The sequence below is a fragment of the Prionailurus viverrinus genome, chromosome D2 (genome assembly GCF_022837055.1).
Source record: "Prionailurus viverrinus isolate Anna chromosome D2, UM_Priviv_1.0, whole genome shotgun sequence".
NCBI classification, from domain to species: Eukaryota; Metazoa; Chordata; class Mammalia; order Carnivora; family Felidae; genus Prionailurus; species Prionailurus viverrinus.
Genome location: NC_062571.1, coordinates 46625939 through 46643110, shown reverse-complemented (window position 1 = coordinate 46643110; position 17172 = coordinate 46625939). Strand labels below are relative to the sequence as shown.

Below are 17172 nucleotides of genomic sequence, written 5' to 3'. Positions count from 1 at the left end.
GCTCCAGCCAGGCCAGCAGAGGGCGGTGGCGCAGGGTGAGGCTCCAGTGCGCAGGCTCGCAGGCGTGGCTGGGATTGGGTCTGCGGGCTCCCGCGAGAACTCAACTGGCAAGGCGGGCTGGGGGCGGGCAGGGGGCGGTTGGTGCCAGGCAGGGCGGGGCAGGCCAGGTGAGGAATGGTGGCTGGGGCCAAGTGGCAGCGGGGAGGGTGGGGGAGGCTGCTGCGCAGCAGCGTGAGAGGGCCGACTTGGGCTCACTCGGTGGCCCGGAGAGGAAGATGCCTTTGATGCCCAGGGGCAGAAGGAGTGTGTTGTGGCCCCAGTCCCCAGGAGGCCTGCAAGTGCTGGTTTTGGGCAGGCCCTGGGCAAAGAGAAGCCAAGGAGGCGGGGGGGGGGGGGGGTGGGGGGGAGGGGGGGCGGAGACTCAGCCTGCGTAGTGTGATGTCCAGCTGTACTGTGACATGTGTTGTGGTTCCTGTGTGTGTGACAGGTTTGGGGCAGGAAACACTTTGGCTCTGTGGTAAAGAAAGGCCTTGAACTCTCATTGAGAAGCATGGAGCCGATATGATTGGTAAGAAGCCATAATCAGATACTAAGACATGGTATGGTCCTCGCTGGCCTGGGCTGGGGAGGTTTCGAGGCCAGAACTCCAGTCTCACTCAAGGACCAATGAGGGTTGAGGGGCCTAGCAAGAAACAGAGCATTGATTCATCAGTTAATTCAACAGCTAGTTTTGAACACCTCCTGTGTGCCAGGCACTGCTCTCGAAGTTGGGAATATACATGAACAAGATAGGAAGGGCCCCTGCTTTGATGGAGTTATAGTCCAGGGGGGAAGATAGCTAGTCAAGGCTGCGTCCTGGGTTTTTGCCTCGCCTACTCTTTTGCCTTGCTGTTTAATGAGGTGGGGAAAAATGTAGGTGGGGTGTAGGTTTCATTTTTGGAAGAGGTGGAACCAAGAATTAATGTTTTGAATATGTTAGGTTTGAGATGCCTACTAGGTTTTCCCCCAACGTGCGACATACAAACAACATAGTTGGAAAGAATTTTCCACTGAACTCTGTATACCCGCCACCTAGGTCCCACCACTAACATTTAACCACACTTGTTCTTGTGTTTTTTTTTTTTTCTTTCTCACATATTGATTTATCTCTCCATCCCTCTCTCCATCTGTCACCTTGTAGATTTATTTTGTTTTATTATGGTGAAATATACATGATAAATCTAGTAGATTTTTAAGTTGAGATGTCAGAGAGGCCATTGGAAATTTGTATTTGAAGTCCTGCGCGATGTCAGGGCTTTGGAATCACTACCACATAGATGGTATTTAAACTAAGGGACTGGCTGAAACCACCTAGGTTGAGAGTGTACCCAGAAAAGAAAAAGGGAGGCCAAAAAAAGAAGGAAGTGGTGGTTAACTGTGGCGAATGCCACTGTGTAAGATGGATTTGGAATTAGGATTTTAATCATTTTAACAAGAATAACTTTTTGGACTAGAGGGGCCTTTGGGTCAAGTGGGTTTTTTTTTTTTTTTTTCCAAGATAGAAGAAACTAGAATATATTTATATGCCAGTAGGATTGAACTCCTAGAAAGGGAGAAATGATGCAGATGAGAGAGGGGAACATTGCAGGGGTAGGTCATTGAATATCTGAGAGGGGAGGAGATCCAGAGCAGGTGGGTGGTTGGCTTTGAATTGATCAGGAGCACATATTCCAGTATCACTAGAGGGGAAGCCGAGACAACAGGTGCAGATGCAGGTAGGTGGTAGTGGCACCATCTGTCTGTAATGCAGTCATTGACTGAAAGGACAGTAGGGGAGAGGAGAAGAGGTGTTAGACTCTTGAGGAGATGCATGTGACGTAGTCCTTCCGCAGAGTGGAGAAGTGAAGTGACTAGGGAAATGGGATTGGACTGTCAGGCAGTGTTGAATACCTGTTCGAGGTGTGTAGAAATGAATTTAGAGTGAGATCGACCAGTGGGGTTGTGTGGTTTTCTCTGGGAATGTTAGCCCCTGGAACGGTGTTTTGAGGATTAAACGAAGCAACCTATGGAAAACATTTAATAAGTGGCAAGCACATGATGAATGTTACCTATTTTTGAGCTCTCGTTTTGTTTTTCTTTTGGTTTATGCAAATATAACTGGGGGAGGGGTGCTGGCCTTTACCAACTGACAGGGTCCTCTAGTCCACTGTTTGCAGCTATTTCGAAGCCTGTCTCCTAATGTGTTGTATTTATATAGCCTGATAATAGGGGATGTTGGCTAAAAAAGGCTAAACTATAGCAAACGGGGCTGTCACTGGCAGACTCATTCAGTCTTGGCCTGGATGGGCTGGGGCCTGTCACAGTAACAGTTACAAAGTTCTCCTGAAAGTCTGTTTTGCGTTTCCTAGGGAAACTTTACAGAAGTTTCTGGGACTTTACAGAATCTACAGACTTTACAGAATCTTTACAGAATCTACAGACTTTACAGATCTACTAAGATCACCAGAGAGGATTTTCAGTGTAGTAGGTTGTCATTTCTCCCCGACCACTTGGGCCGTATTATGGTACAAATAACAATAATGGTTGACATTGACAGCTCTTAAAAATGTCATGTACCGTTCTAAGCACATCACATGCATTGTCTTGTTTAATCCTCACCCCAACTCACTGAGGCAGGTACTGTCATCTCTATTTTTCATGTGCAGAAATGGCACAGAGAGGTTAAGTCACTTACCCACAGTACACATAGTCTGATAGCCAGTGTTTGCTGCGGACTAACTTAAATTTTTTTTTTAAATTTTTTTAAAGATTGTTTGGCCATCACTCATCTACTAGTTAAGGTAACAGACTGAAGCAAATTGCCTGGGTTCAAAAACTGCCACTTACTAGCTCTGTGTCTTTGGAACTCATTTAACTTCCGTGTGTATTTTTTTTTTTAACTCATGAAATGGGAATAATAAAAGTACAGTATGTGCTCAATAGGGTTATTTTGAGGATTACATGAATTAATGTATTTAATAAGCTTAAGAATAATGCCTGGTTGTTTAAATGCTATTACCATCTGTCTGGTAATGCAGCCAGGGTGATATGTGTACTGATTGATTCCCCTAAAATCATTCACTAAGGGTCCTGCTGCTGGGTTTAGTAGAGCTTGAAAATTACAGGGCACTCTGTTAATGCTCCTAATTAAGAGATCACCTTTCCTTAGATTTTATTATGTCTGAGGGAAGCAAATTTAAGTTTGCCTCTAGGTGCAGAAAACAACTTGGATTTCATTCAGACTCATCTGACCAGTGAGGTTAATGTCATTAGTCCTGGTATCACATACCACTTAAAGGGAAATGAGGCCTGGGCATTCCATTTTGCCATTCCCAAACCGGCAGCCTAATGGGATTTGGTTAGAAAGGCCAGCGGACTGCATAGCTGGTGCTGGGCACAGTGTGTGGTAAATGATGCGGGTCAGTAGTCCGCACATGAAAATGTTTTGAAAAGGTCTGTAGACTTTAGACTTGCTGTGATGTATTGCATCAGTTACTGATTAAAAGAAACTGGGAAGGCTTGGCATGGGCGGCCATGAAAGTTCTAAACATGCCAGGAAAGTTCTAAATGACCTTTGCTGGTACACAACAGGGAGAGTAAATTCATAGTATAAGGTAGTGGTTGCCTGCGGGTTTCTGTCAGAATCTCCAGGGGGAAGTTTTATGATGCTTTGCAAAACGACAAGTTCCATGTCCGTGGACTCGGAATCACTAAGTTATCGCAGGGTTCTGGAATCCATCTATTTTTTTGAGAGCTCCACAAGTGACTCGGATATGTAGTTAGCATGGGGTGTCATTAGTGCAAATAAGTATTTTTCAGCCCTGACTGTGTTTTAGAATTACAGATCAATTAGCCTTTTATTTATTTATTTTTTAAAGTTTTTTTTCCCCAACGTTTATTTATTTTTGGGACAGAGAGAGACAGAGCATGAACGGGGGAGGGGCAGAGAAAGAGGGAGACACAGAATCGGAAACAGGCTCCAGGCTCTGAGCCATCAGCCCAGAGCCCGACGCGGGGCTCGAACTCAGGGACCGCGAGATCGTGACCTGGCTGAAGTCGGACGCTCAACTGACTGCGCCACCCAGGCGCCCCTCAATTAGCCTTTTAAAGAATACTCATGCTCTGGACCTACCCCAAGGATTTTGATCTAATGGGCTTTCTCATGGTCTGGACATTTGGTATGGGTTATTTTTAAAAAAGCTTAAGTTGATTCTAACCTGCATCCAGGTTTGAGAATCACTGGTATAAATAATAAGTTAGATTTCCCTTCAAAGTTTAGTTACTCATAGATTTAAAATGGACATAGCTTCAGGTGGCATCTTATCATCAGAACACTGAGAAAGTTAGCATTTCTAAACTTCTCCAATGCAAATGTTCACTTCAATAATCAGGTAACAATGGAAGATATGAATTGATGATTGAATTAGCATTTGTCATACCAAGCAATGAAGATTTCATCAAGCTTGCCCTGGAGAGGCACATTAACATTTACTTAGAGCTTTATATAGAATCTCAGTCTTTGGGAGGTATATATTGTTCCCATTTTATAGATGAGATTTTGGGGGCAGAGGGAGGTTATGTCACTTGCCCAAGATTTTCACCCAAGTAGGTACAGCTCCAAAGCCTAGGTTCCATTTCCTCAGTAGTTTTTAATCTTGACTGCATACTAGGATCACCTGGAGAACTTTAATGATCAATACTTGGACCCCATTCTCTGATTTCATTCATTTGATGTGACCTGCAATCGGTATTTTGCAGAGCTCCCCAGATAATTCCAATGTGCACAGTCCTGGCGGTCTAAATTTACTTTCTTTTACATCAGGTTGCCCCTCTGTGGTCTGCTATGACTGGGTTCCTTGCTTTTGCAAATTTACTTATCTTTGTGTCACTTCTTTCTGCTTCTTACTGCCTTTTAATACATATGTATTGAGTGCCCACTTTCTACTATTCATCTTGGTGTTGAGGTCACACCGTGGTGACAACACAGACCAGGTCACCAGCCTCATGGTACTTATACGGAGGGATTTAAACAGTACACATATGAGCAGATACACAAGGACTTGCATACATAAGTAAATCTTAAGGTAATGAAAAGTGCTTTTAAGAAAACTAAAGCAAGGTAGTGAGTAAAGGGGTCCTGACAGCGGTGCATCAGAGTTCCAGTTGTTCCATTTTTGCCAGAACTGCTTTGTATTGTTCGTGTGATTGTATTTCATTTAGCTATCCTGATAAGTGTGTAGTGGCGTCTCATTGTTTCCTTTTGCATTTTCCTGTTGACAAATGGTGTTGAGCATTTTTTTCCTATGTTTAATTTACCATCTGTAGTTTTTTCTTTGGTGAAGTGTCTATTCAAATATTTTTCTCATTAAAAAAAAAAAACTTGGGTTGTTTGTCTTCTTGAGTTTATAAGGGTCTTTACATGTTTGGAATACAAGTCCTTTTCCATATAGGTGTTTCTTCCAGTGTGTGGCTTATCTTTATATTTTCTTAATGTAATCTTTTGAAGAATGGGATTAAGAAAAATTTTTAAGAGTCTTCCAATTTTTTTCTTTTGTGGTTTGTGCTCTTAGTGTCCTAATATATGCATTCTTTCACAGTTCTGGGAGCTAGAAGTCTGAAGTCAAGTTATTAGTCAAGGCCATGCTCTTACCGAAGTTTGTCAAACCATACCTTTACTCTTGTTTCCAGAGCATGATATATTGGATAGGTTGAGAATATTCCAAATCATCAAATGCTGGTTCCATTTCGCCTAACAATTCCTTTCTCAATTTATCTCTTCCCTCTTGCATTTTCTTATATAGGCAGCAAGGAGAACCCATGGTCACATCTTCTACACTTTGCTTAGGAATATCCTCAGCTAAATATCCAAGTTCATTACAGTTGACCCTTGAATAACATGGGTTTGAACTGCATGGGTCCACTTATATGTGGATTTTTTTTTTATAAATGTAGTACTATAAGTGTATTTTCTCTTAAGATATTTTAAATAACATCATCTTTTCTCTAGCTTACTTTAAGAATACAGTATATGAGACATACAGATGTGATATATCCGTAGATATGATACATTCAGATGTGTCAATTGACTCTGTGTTAGGTAAGGCTTCCAGTCAATAGTAGAGTATAAGTAGTTACGTTTTGGGGGAGTCAAAAGTTATAGGTGTATTTTTTACCATGGCGGGGGCGGGGGTGGTCAGTGCCCCTCACCTCCACTTTGTTTAAGGCAACTATAGTTACAACTTCTACTTTGACCCAACAGTAGAACACATTTCAGGCAGTTTTTGCCACTTTGTAACAAGGATTGCTTTTCTTCCAGTATCCAATAATATATTCATTATTTCCTTTGGAAAAAATTTTTAAAAAATGTTTATTTATTTTTGAGAGAGAGATAAACAGAGCACAATCAGGGGAGGGGCAGGGAGAGAGGGAGACACAGAATCTGAAACAGGCTCCAGGCTTCACATTGTCAGGACAGAGCCTGATGTGGGGTTTGATCTCACAAACCATGAGATCATGACCTGAGCCGAAATCAAGAGGTGGATGCTTATCGCCTGAGTCACCCAGGCGTCTCTCATTATTTCCTTTTAAGGCCTAGCCTGAAGAACCTTTAAAGTTTATGTTTCTAGCAATATTCTTTTCTTGGACGGTACATGTATTCTCGAAGACTGGAGATGCTTTTTACACCATTCCCCTCTTTTCTTTCTGACCCCTCACCAGGGTCGCCTTTAATGTCCACATTTCTACCCACAGTCTTTTCAAGGCAGACTAGGCTTTTTCTATAATGTGCCTCAACACTCTTATGTCCTCTATCCATTACCTAATTACAAAGCCACTTCCACATTTTTTTTGGGTATCTATTATAGCAACACTGTACTTCATGGTACCGAAATATGTATTGGTTCTTAGGGTTGCCATAACAAAGTACCACAGACTGGATGTCTGTAAGGAAACAGAAGTGTATTCTTTCACAGTTCTGGAGGCAAGATTCTGAGATTTTGTCAGCAAGGCCATGCTCTCTCTGAAGTTTCTACAGAAGGATCTTTCCTTGCTTCTTCCTAACTTTTGGTGGTTGCCAGCAATGCATGCTGTCCTTGGCTTGTAGACACATCACTCCAGTTTTTGCCTCTCTTGTCATATGGACTTTTTCCTCTGTGTCCAGATTTTCCTTATCTTAAAAGGACATCAGTCATTGCATTAGGACCTCATCTTAATTACGTCTGCAAATAGCCTATTTCCAAAAAAGTTTGTTCACAGATACTGGGGGTTAGGACTTCAGAATATCTTTTTAGGGAATACAGTTTGCCCACAACAATCACACAGGAGAAAATATGGGTGACCTTGGTTTCGGCAATGAATTTTTAGATACTACACCAAAAGGAATCATCCATGGATCACCATGAAAGAAAAAAAAATGATAATTTAGTCTTTATTAAAATTAAAAACTTCTGTGAAAGGTACTGTTAAGAGAATAAAGACAAGTCTCACACTTGGAGATGATTTTGCAAAATACATATATGATAAAAGACTTGTAATATAGTTGAAATCATCCAGTATGTGGCCTTTTCAGCCTGGCTTCTTTTCCTTAGCAACATTCACTTAAGGTGCCTACATATCTATTTATAGCTTGATAGCTCTTTTCTTTTTATTTTTAAAAAATTTTTAATATTTTTTTATTTTTGAGAGAAAGAGAGAGAACCAGAGCATGAGTGGGGGAAGGGCAGGGAGAGAGGGAGACACAGAATCTGAAGCAGGCTCCAGGCTCTGACCTGTCAGCACAGAGCCCAACGTGGGGCTTGAACTCGGGAACGGTGAGATCATGTCCTGAGCTGAAGTTGGACGCTTAACCTACTGAGCCACCCAGGTGCCCCCTTATTTCCTTTTATCACCAAATAATACTACATTGGGTGGATGTACTACAGTTTGTTTATCAATTCAACTAATGAAGGACAGTTTGGGCATTTCCAGCTCCACCTCCCCCACCCCTGTTTTTGATGATTGTGAATAAAGCGGCTATCAACATTTGAACACAGGGTTTTGTGTGGATATACGTTTAAAATCAGTTGGGTCAATACCTAGGAGTACAGTTGCCAGATCATATGGAAATACTATGCTTAGCTTTGTGAGAATGTGCTAAATTGTCTTCCAGAGTGGCATTCCCAGCAATGTGTCTCCATCCTTAACAGCATTTGGTTTGCTTAGTTTTTTTCGGATTTTAGCCTAATAGGTATGTAGTAACATCTCATTGTTGTAACTTGCAGATCTCTAATGACATATGATGTTGAACGGCTTTTCATATGCTTATTTTCCATTTGCATATATTCTTTGGTGAGACATCAGTTTAGATCTTTTGCCCATTAAATATTTTTTTTAATTGTTGAGCTATTTAGGAGTTTTTTTTTGTTTTTTTTTTTGTTTTTTTTACTTTTTAAATGTTTATTTATTTTTGAGAGAGAGAGAGAGACAGAGTGGAGGAGGAGGAGCAGAGAGAGACAGAGACACAGAATCCAAAGCAGGCTCCAGGCTCCAGACTGTCAGCATAGAGCCCAAAGTGGGGCTCGAACTCACAAACTGCGAGATCGTGACCTGAGCCGAAGTCGGATGCTTCACCGACTGAGCCACCCAGGCACCCCAGTTTTTTTTTTTAAAGTCACCCAGTTTGTGGTACTTTGTTATGATAGCCCTTGGGCACCAATACAGTTATCTTTTAGAAGTTTTGTAATTTTGTGCTTTACATTTAGGCCTATAATCCATTTTGAATTAATTTTTTAAAAGTGTAAAGTCTAGTTTTTTTTTTTTTTTTTTTTTTTTGCATATGGATGTCCAGTTGTTTCAGTGCCGTTTGTCAGAAAGAATGTTCTTTCTCTATTGAATTGCATTTGCTCTTTTATCAAGGATCAGTTGACCAAATTTGTGTGGGTCTGTGTGGGTCTCTCTGTTGATCTGTCTTTTTTCCCCACCGTGTCATGCTGTATTGATTACTGTATCTTTATAGTAAATCTTGAAACCCTGAAGTGTCAGTTCCTACTTTGTTCTTCAGTATTGTGTTGATTATTCTGAATCTTTTGCTTTCTCACATATACTTTATTTTTTTAATATGGAATGTATTGTCAAATTGGTTTCCATACAACACCCAGTGCTCATCCCAAAAGGTACCCTCCTCAATACCCATCACCCACCCTCCCCTCCCTCCCACCCCCCATCAACCCTCAGTTTGTTCTCAGTTTTTAAGAGTCTCTTATGCTTTGGCTCTCTTCCATTCTAACCTCTTTTTTTTTTTTTTTTTCCCTTCCCCTACCCCATGGGTTTCTGTTAAGTTTCTCAGGATCCACATAAGAGTGAAAACATGTGGTATCTGTCTTTCTCTGTAGGACTTATTTCACTTAGCATAACACTCCCCAGTTCCATCCATGTTGCTACAAAAGGCCATATTTCATTCTTTCTCATTGCCATGTAGTATTTCATTGTGTACATATACTTTAGCATGAGTTTATTGGTAACTACAAAACAACTTGCTGGGATTTTGACTGAGATTGCACTGACTCTATAAAACACATTTGGAAGAATTGAGATCTTAACAATTTTGAGTCTTTCTATCCATGAACATGTAATATTTCTTCATTTATTTAGACGTTTCCTTTCTTTCATTAGTTTTGTAAAGTTCTTCATGTACATCCAGCACATATTTTGTTAAATTTATGCCTATGTATCTCATTTTGGATGAAGCTAATGTAATGATGTATTTTTTATTTCCAATTTCATTTGTTCATTGCTGGTATATAGGAAAGGAATTGACATTTGTGTATTAACTTCAACCTTCAACCTTGCTATAATTCCTTATTAGTTCCAGGAGTTCTTTTGTTGTTGTTGATTCTTTGGTATTTTCTTCTTAGGCAATCATGTCATCTGAGATGAAAGGTAGTTTTATTTTTTCCTTACCAATCTGTGTATCTTTTATTTCCCTTGTGTTATGCATTAGGTAGGACTTCTATAATTTGGTCTTGAATAGGAGTGGTGGGAGAGGATATCCTTGCCTTGTTCCCCATCTTAGAAGAAAGCATCTAGTTTATCATCATTAAGTTACCTATAGATGTTTTTGTAGATGTTCTTTGTCAAGTTGAGGAAGTTCCTCTCCTCTAATCCTGGTTTCCTGAGAGTTTTTTTTTTTTTTTTATCATGAATGTGTTTGGATTTTGTTAAATGTTTTTTCTATGTATATTGGCATGATAATATAATTTTTCTTCTTTAGACTGTTTTGTTGCATTACGTCAGTTGGTTTTCACATGTTGAACCAACCTTGCATACTTGGAATAAGTTTTGCTGGTCATGGTGTATAATTATTTTGATATATTTTTGGATTCAGTTGCTGATAGTTTTGTTGATTTTTGTATCTGTGTTCATGAGTGATTTTGGCCTATAGTTTTTTTTTTTTTTCTTTGAATGTCTTCATCTGGTTTTGATGTTAGGGCAATGTTGGCTTTATGGAATGAGTTAGAAAGTATTCTCTATGATTCTGTTTTATGGAAGAGATTGGAGGTAATTGGTATATTTTTATTGATTGAATTTCTTTTATAGACATAGGCTTATTCAGATGATCAACTTTTTCTTTTGTGAATGTTGGTAGTTTATGTTTTATAAGGAATTGATCTCTTTAATCCGAGTTATCAAATATGAGGGCATGATGATATTCCTCTCTTATCCTTTTAATGTCCGTAGAATCAGTAGTGATAATCCTTTTTTATTTCTGATATTAGTACTTGGTATTGGCTCACTTTTTTTCCGTGGTTATCCTGGTTATAGGTTTATCTATTTTATTTATCTTTACAAAGAACCAGCTTTTGGTTTTATTGATTTTCTCTATTGATTTGCTGTTATCAACTTCATTTATTTCTGCTTTAATTTTTATTCTTTCTTTGCTTGTTTTAGGTTTATATTGCCCCTTTTTCTTTAATGTCTTGAGGTAGAAGCTTAGTTATTGATTTTATCTTTCTTTTTTAAATATATGTATTTAGTACTTTAAATTTATTGTATCTCACAAATTTTTGCTTTTGCTGTATCTCACAAATTTTGATGAGTTGTATTTCAGTTTTCATTTAGTTCAAAATATTTTAAAATTTCTCTTGAGACTTCTTTGACTTCTGTGTTATCTAATCACATTGTTTAATCCCCAGCTATCGTTCTGTTACTTATTTCTAGTTTAATTTCACAGTGTTCTGAGAGCATATTTTGTATGATTTATACTCTTTCCAATTTGTCTTAAAGTGTGTTTTGTGGCTTGAGATGTGACCTGTCTTTGTGAATGTTCCATGTAAGCTTGATAAGAGTGCTTATTCTGCTATTGTTGAAGGAAGTATTTGATAAATGTCAGTTAGATACAGTTGATTGCTTGTGTTGATCAGCTCAACTGTATCCTTACTGATTTTCTGCTTGCTGAATCTGTCCACTACTGATAGAAAGGTGCTGATTTCTATAACTAAAATAGTGGATTTGTTTATTTCTCTTTGTAGTTTTATTACTTTTTGCCTCACATATTTTGACACTTTGTTAGATGTGTACCTGTTAAGGATTGTTATATCCTCTTGGAGGATGGACGATTTATCATTATGCAGTGCCACCCCTTGTCTCTGGTAATTTTCCTTGTTCTGGAGTCTGCTTTGCCTGAGATTAATATAGATACTCTAGCTTCCTTTTGATTAGTGTTAGCATGCTATATCTATTTCTTTCCCTATCTAAAAAATCTATCTTCGTCTTTATATTTAAAGTGGGGTTCTGAGAGACAAGTTATATTGGAGGCTTTTAAAAAGTCTACTCTGACATGTGAATGTATTTATTAGACTATTCATATTTAAAGTGATAATAATATAGTGGGGTTAATATCTACTGTGTTTGTAACTGTTTTCTACTTGTACTTGTTCTTTGTTTCTTTATCTTCCTCCATTTTTCTGCCTTCCTTGATTTTAATTGATCATTTTGTGGTCAGTCACTTATGGTAAATCATTTTCTGTCCTCTTAATTAAAAAATTAATTTTTTTAATGGTTACCTTAGTGTTTGCAGTATACATTTATAATAAATGTAAGTCTACATTCAAATAACATTATGCTGTTTCATGGGTACTCCCCATTTTGCCTTACATATTTATCTTATTACACAGTAGTCCCAATTTTTCCCTCCTATCCCTTATGACATTGCTGTCATTCATTTCATTTATCCATATGCTATAATCACCCAGTACATTGTTGCCATTATTACTTGAAAAATTATTAGATCAATTAGGAATAGGAAAAACAAGAGATTCTACTTGACCTTCATTTATTCTTTCTGTGATGTTCCTAGTTTCTGCCTTTTCCTTTCTTTGAAGAACTTTGTTAAAATTTCTTATGTGGAGGTCTGGGAAAAGTCCCCTAGTTTTTGTTTGTTTGAGCAAGTCTTTATTTCTCCTTCACATTGGAAGGATAATTTCACTGTATGCAGAATTCTAAATTGGGGTTTTTTTTTCCTTTCATCATTTAAAGTACTCTATGGTCTTCTTGTTTGTGTGGTTTCTTACAAGAAATCAGATGTAAATCTTGTCTTTGTTCCTCTATAGGTATTGTATTTACCCCCCTTCTCACTTCTTTCAAGATTTTCTCTTTGTCTTTGGTTTTCTTCAGTTTGAATATAATATGCTTTGGATATTTATCCTCCTTGGTGTTTTCTGAGCATCTTGGTTCTGTGGTTTCATGTCTGTCATTAATTTGAGGGAAGTCTTGATTATTTTTACTTCAGGTATTTCTGTTCCTTCCTTCCCCACCTTCTTCCCTCCCTCTCTTCTTCCCTCCCTCCCTTCCTTTATGCTCCTTCTGGCATTCCCATTATACATATGTTACACTTCTTAAAATTGTCCAGTGGTTCTTATATATTTTGTTCTATCCCCCACACCTCTTCTTTTTTCTCTTTCTTTTTAGTTTGGGAAGTTTCTGTTGACGTGTCTTCAAGCTTGCTAATTCTTTCTGTAACCATGCCCAATCTACTGATGAGTTCATCACAAGCATTTTTCATTTATGTTACAGTGTTTTTTACTTTGAACATTTCCTATTTATTTATTTGTTTTTACAGTTTGCCATCTGTTTGTGTCCATGACCCATATATTCTTACACATTATTACTTCTTTTTCCTAGAGCTCTTAGTTTTTGTTAAATCCCTAGTGGATATGTGTGTCATATTGGAATCTAGTTCTGAACTTGCTTTGTCTCTTTAGATGGTAAGGTTTTTATTTTGCTTGTTTAGAATGTTTTGTAATTTTTCTTGAAAGTCAGACATAGTATTTGAGTAATAAGAACTGAGGTCCTTAGGCTTTAAATTTTTTTTTAATGTTTATTATTTTTGAGAGAGCATGCAGGGAAGGGGCAGAGAGAGGGAGACACAGAATTGGTAGCAGGTTTCAGGCTCTGAGCTCTCAGCACAGAGCCCCACGTGGGGCTCGAACTCACAGACTGCAAGATCATGACATGAGCTGTAGTCAGCTGCCCAACCAACTGAGCCACCCAGGCACTCCTTTAGGCTTTTAGAGTGAGATTTTGTGTCAGTCTGGCTGGAAACTGGACTCTTGTCTAATGTTTCCTATAGCTGTAGGTGTCAGAGCTTGCAGTTTCTTCTAGTTTCTTTCTTTTTCTTTCTTTAAAAAAAAAAATCTTTCCATACCTCTGTTGTCTCTAGGTTTTCCTAAGAACTCCTCCTTACATGGAGTTTGTAACTTGCAGCTTGCAACTTTTTCAGTTATAATGCACTGCTAACATATGCTAGCATACTGAAGCCTAGATGATATGGTAGGGCTTTGAGGAAGAAAAGCATTGTGTAATTTTAGGATTAGATCTTGTATTTTTGGTGGGCCTGAGTCCTTAGGTTGTGATTTTCTGAATGGTTGATTAGTCTCTTTTCTTATCTCTTTACCTAAGACAGATGGCTAGAGGAGGCTAGAGTTGGCGGTTGCTCTTCCCCCAGGTCAGATAAAGCTCTAGTCAAGTACTCTTCCTTGGAGTGCAGGCTTTTGTTATGGAGAACGCTTTAGGGACAATGCAAATTGTCCCTATTGTCCAAATTGTCCCAAATTGGTTACGCTGTTCTCCCCTCCCCCATCTAAAACACAAGGGTATGTTTTAAAATATTTTTTCTCATGGGAATCCAGTGGAGTTCTTGGAGCTAAAATTCATATAAGTATTGAGGCTTTTCCAAGTCTGGACCCTCAGTTGTTTGTTTGTTTTTTTCACTTCACCCCTTTTTATTTTGGAACAGTATTTCATTCCATTCTATGATTATACATCATCCAATGAGGGGCATTTGGACTGTTTTAAGGTTGGAATTATTATGAAAAGCACTGCTATGAACATTGATGAACAAGTCTTTATGTGCGTGTAAGTTTTCATTTTGCTTAATAAATTTTTCTTAGTAAATATCTAAGAGTGAGCATGCTGCTTCTGTGGTAAGTACATATGTAATGTAAAAAGAAACTGCCACACTTTACTTATAAGCATTTGTGTCATTTTACACTCTCCCACTATACGTGAGAATACATAATTTGTCCAGATCATTGCCAACACTTGTAATTTTTCCAAATCATTGTCAACACTTCCAATTTTTAGCCTTTGTAATTTTGGGATTTCTAGTTGGGGGAGTAGTGGTATCTTACTGCAGTTTTATTTTGCATTTTCCTGTTATTTAATCATGTTGGGTTATTTTCAAGGCATATTGTCAATTTCTTTCCCTCCTTTAGGCGAATTCTGTCTTTTTCCCATTTTTTAAAGAATTGATAGAATTGGCATGGAATGTTATATTAATTTCAGGTGAACCACATAATGATTCGATATTTGTATATATTGGGAGATGAGCACAATAAGACTAAATAACATCCATCACCACACAATTATGATTCTTTTCTCGTGGTAAGAACTTTCAAGACCTATTCTCTGAGCAACTTTCAAATATACACTACAGTTTTATTGACTCTAGTCACCTGCTGTATGTGACACCTCCAGGGCTTGTTTACTTTATAACTGGAAGTCTGTACATTCTGACCTCCTCCACCTCAGGGGTTTTTCACTTTCAAAGTAGTCCATGCTCAGCCTACAGCACTTTGTAAAAGCAGTGAGCTTAATTCCCCCTACTCCCTACCGGCTCTGATGCCTCTGTTGTAGGTAAGCTGATCTCAGCAGCACTTGTCTGTATCTGCCTGTCTCTCCAGATTTGGGGTGGCGATTTTCTCTGCCACCTCAGTCCTCTGGTGGATCTAAGAAAAGTCATTGATTTTTACTTTCTTCATCTTTTTTTCTTGTAAAGATGAGAGTGATGACTTCCTAGCTCTTTGCCCATTAAAGCTAAACCCGAAGTCGCAATTATCTTTTAAAGAGATTAAAAAATCCTTTATATTTTTACCATTTTTTGGCATTCTTACCGTTTTTGGTATTTTCCACATGCTTGGTATGTAACTTCAAATTTCCATCTGTGGCCTACTTTTCTTCTTGAAGAACTTCTTTTAACACCTTTTAGTGCAAGTATGCTGACCCTGAATTCTGTCAGTTTTTTCATAGGTCCCTCCCAGATTCCCACAATATCTTTGTTTGTCAGCATGTGGACTATGATGTGTGTAATCCATACACTCCCCCTTCCCCTCAGTTGAGGTTCTGAACACATCTTTGATTTGTGATTTCTTATCATATATTAATTATGGACATTTCTCAGGTATTCTCTCTTTTGGTGACTCCACTTATACAGAAATTAGGCCATTCGATAATGATCCACTACTTTTGAACGATCTTCTGATTTTCACTCATCTGCTTATTTCATTTTGGATCATCTTTATTTACCTGTCTTCAAGCTTACGATTTTTCTCTTCAGCTGTGTTCAGTCTTCTAATAGATCCATCTAAGAAATCCTTTATCTCTGATATTGTTTTCTATTTCTAGCATTTCCATTTGATTTTTTTAAAGTAGTTTCTGTCACTCTACTTAAATTCTCTACCTGTTCATATATGTTGTCCACCTTTTCCCCTCGACCCTTTAACATTGTGCAGTGACATGTTCCTCATTTTAGTTTGAGACCTCATTAGAATCACCTTTACCATCCATATTTCTACCAAAATCCTATTCGTGGTTACTTATGTATTCTCTAAGCAAATGGAAACTTTGTCTGTAGCACTCTTCTTTGCTTCCTGAGCTCTCACAAGAATTGCCTTTAGAAGTCCTTTCATGGCAGTCTAGGCTCTTTCTAGCATGCACCTTGAAACTCTTCCAGCCTCTACCCATTACCCGGTTCTAAAGCACTCCTGCATTACAGCAGCACTCCTGAGAAATTGGCACTTCTCAGAACCAATTTTTGTCCAAGTTCAGGCTGCTTCAACAAAATACCATAAACAGAGTAGCTTAAACAACAAACATTTCTTTCTCACAGTTTTGGACACTAAAAGTCCAAGATCAGAGTGCCAGAATGGTCAGGTTTTGATGAGGACTTTATTCCGGGTTGCAGACTTCCATCTTCTTGTTGTGTCCTCACTGGTAGAAAGAGAGCTCTCTGCTTCCTATAAGGGCCCTAATCCCATTCATGAGGTCTCACTCTCACGACCTACCTCCCAAAGACCCCACCTCCAAATACCATTACACTGGGATTAGGGTTTCAACATATGTATTTTGGAGGGATGCAAACATTCAGTCCTTTGCAGGAGGAAACCATGTGCAATCTTTCCAGAGTCCACTCTTAGTGGGGTCACACAGAATGTATTTAATTCCCCCAGCAACAAATTGTGACAGCTCCTGTGAAGTACGTCTACCTAGGTTAGGCATTGAGGGTCTTTTTTGGGGGTCAGTCATGAAGACACACAGTATTTGTGGTCTGATGGGACTGATGGTCCCATTCATGAGGTCTCACTCTCACGACCTACCTCCCAAAGACCCCACCTCCAAATACCATTACCTTGGGATTAGGGTTTCAACATATGCATTTTGGAGGGATGCAAACATTCAGTCCTTTGCAGGAGGAAACCATGTGCAAGCTTTCCAGAGTCCACTCTTAGTGGGGTCACACAGAATGTATTTAATTCCCCCAGCAACAAATTGTGACAGCTCCTGTGAAGTATGTCCACCTGAGGTTAGGCATTGAGGGTCTTTCTTGGGGGTCAGTCATGAAGA

At 38.9% G+C, this 17172-nt stretch overlaps 1 protein-coding gene across 8 annotated transcripts in view; it reads left to right on the top strand.

Annotated features, from left to right (window-relative positions):
- Positions 1-129: 129 nt before the first annotated feature.
- Positions 130-17172, top strand: part of PTPN20 (protein tyrosine phosphatase non-receptor type 20) — a 123684-nt gene continuing 106641 nt past the window's right edge. For 6 of the 8 annotated variants that reach the window (XR_007145485.1, XM_047826228.1, XM_047826227.1 and 3 more), the window contains exons 1-2: positions 143-167; positions 488-568. The gene's annotated coding sequence lies outside the window, so the exon portion shown is untranslated. Of the gene's footprint in view, positions 168-487; positions 569-17172 lie in introns of those variants that run through there. The other 2 variants (XM_047826223.1, XM_047826224.1) reach the window with 2 other exon arrangements.